Source organism: Crinia signifera, chromosome 19, assembly GCF_055691185.1.
Source record: "Crinia signifera chromosome 19, ASM5569118v1, whole genome shotgun sequence".
NCBI classification, from domain to species: domain Eukaryota; kingdom Metazoa; phylum Chordata; class Amphibia; order Anura; family Myobatrachidae; genus Crinia; species Crinia signifera.
Window position 1 is genome coordinate 65,302,824 of NC_139226.1, and position 2,423 is coordinate 65,305,246.

A 2,423-nucleotide genomic window follows, 5' to 3' on the forward strand; every position below is an offset into this window, starting at 1 on the left:
AGGTGGGCCAGGAGGAGCTTGCCAAACCAAGGGCCCAGGAGGTGCCTCAGGAGGAAGGGATGGCGGAGGAGGTGGCACAGGAAGTGGAGGAGGAGGAGGAGGGGTGGGCTGTGGAGGCGCTGCCACCAGAGGAGGACGTGCCACCAGAGGAGGAGGTGCCAGCAGTGGAGGCCCCTCATGAAGAGGAGGAGTTTGAGGCCTGTGAGGTTGTCCAGGCGGCAGAAATTGGTATGTATACATAAGGATTAATTTTTCCTTTTGTCATCTACTATTTGCTATGTAGCACTGGTGATTCAATTGTGTTTTTCAATACTATAAAGTGATAAAACAAACTGGGTAGCAACAGACACACTTAGGGGTTAGATAGGGTGGGCAAACCATCCCTTTCATCCAGGACACATATTAATGACACAGGTTGTGGGGATGGCTTTCAGGTCGATTTTAAGTGTCAATGAACCAGTGTAGTTAATCTGTATCCTGGAAGAAAGTGATGACGTGCTCATGTAAGGGTTACATGTCCCTGCTGCAAGCGTACAATCTGTAGGCTCATATAGGTGAGTATAGTTTACAGGTGCTTAATTTGACCAAACTAGATTCAGTATGGCATAAATGGAGTATGGACAGGCGTGGCTTAGACTGGAGTAACAAGTGGTCAGTGCCCCTGGGCCCTCCTCTAGCTAACCACCCCCTGCGGTCTGCATGTATGTTTGCCACCATAATTGTTTGATGATTTGATCTTAGTAATGATTTTGTGCATGGGAGTGGGTTAGTGCTGCAGCTTCACCTAACTGGCATTATGGCAATGATTTCTGGAGCAGACCATCAGCAGGCAAGCCATGCTTGAATGCACCAATGTACTGTGCATTCCTGAGAGTTGTGTAACTCCCCTGCCAGGCTCCATCATATAACAGACACTGAACTTTGTTAGCAGAATTGTGATTGGTGCAGCGCGTGACATGCTTCTCAGAGCTTAGTCATGGGTGGGTTTGGATTGAGAAGGAGCAGTATGACTGTGAGGTGTTCTACAGAGTAAAGGGTATAGGGCAAAAATCAGGCTTTCCATGTAGTATGTATGCATGTATGTATAGGTGTATGTGTCATATATATAGTTATATATGTGTCTATATATATATATATATATATATATATACATATACACACACACCTGTCACGGTGCATGTTTAAAATGTAGGTATGACTATGTTAAATGTATGCATGAATATCATTATTTATTTTTCTATTTCTATTTCCTCCACAGATGAGCCTGCCCAAGCAGAGGAGGGTCGCCGTGGGGCCCTCCTAAGAATTAGAGCCCACATGCGGCACATTTTGGACGAAATGGACCGGCTCATTGATGAGGAAAATTAATTTCTTACACATTTATTTTTTCGTGTTTATTATAATAAATAGTTATTTAAAGTTCAAAGTTGTCAGTGTTTTTTTCTAACATGCAAAAGTATATGTGTAACTTGTTTAAAATGTTTTAAATAAGCAAAATGTAAATATTGTATATAGATGTATGTTAGGGTCACATGCTGTAAGGGTTAATGTGTGTCATGAATGTAGTAGGAATGTGGGTCAGTATAGATGAGCATTTAATTGATTGAAATTGATAACAATCCCTTTTTCATGAGGTTGCCTAATTGCCTAAGTGGGTCATGTGATCGCTGTGTGTACTCAGTACAAAAGTGTGGGATTGAGCGTAAATACTCACGCATCGGGGTGTACGGACAGCTTCCCGTACGTTCTGACGCGGTAAGACCATGCTTGTGCGGGAAGACCGTGCAGAATCTGTACGTTTCCCCCGCACACGCACGGTTTGTATGTCGTCCGTACACACGCCCTGTTCTTAAAGAGTGTGTCCGTCCGAATGCGGAGGACACGTGGGCGTTTCTACGGACGTTGGCCGTACGCCACCGCACAGCGTGGCGTGCGGACCGCACCGTAAGAATTCGGGAAAGTACGCACCGATCAGAATAAGGGCCTTTAAGAGGTAAGAAACTGCTGTTTGCCTATCCATTGCATATGTCACTTTTGTTTTGCACGGTATGACCTGATGAAAAGGCCCAGGCGGTCATGAAACGTGTGTTTTAAACCATCATTATGCACTTTGAAATACAAAATATAATTTGAACAAAATACCATTGAGTGCCGCCTATTATCTTCCATTGGAGATCATCATCGCCGGTGGGAGTGTTGTTTATATATATATATATATATATATATATATATATATATATATATTTCTTGTAGCGGCCCGGCACTCTCCTAACTTCTCAACTGCCCCGGTGCCTTCTGGAGGCTAGATATAGAGAGTGAAGGAACAAACAGCGGCACTCGCAGGGAACTTTTCAAAACGTGTATTTAGAACATAAAAACCAATCCAACGTTTCGGGGCGTACGTGGCCCCTTTGTCAAGGTGT

General features: G+C 43.9%; 1 long non-coding RNA gene across 1 annotated transcript; it reads left to right on the forward strand.

Moving 5' to 3' along the window:
• LOC146041863 (uncharacterized) lies at positions 1–1,424 on the forward strand. Its single transcript, XR_014463631.1, has 2 exons — positions 1–228; positions 1,259–1,424. It is a non-coding gene; the product is annotated as an uncharacterized LOC146041863 (long non-coding RNA).
• The last annotated feature ends 999 nt before the right edge of the window (positions 1,425–2,423 follow it).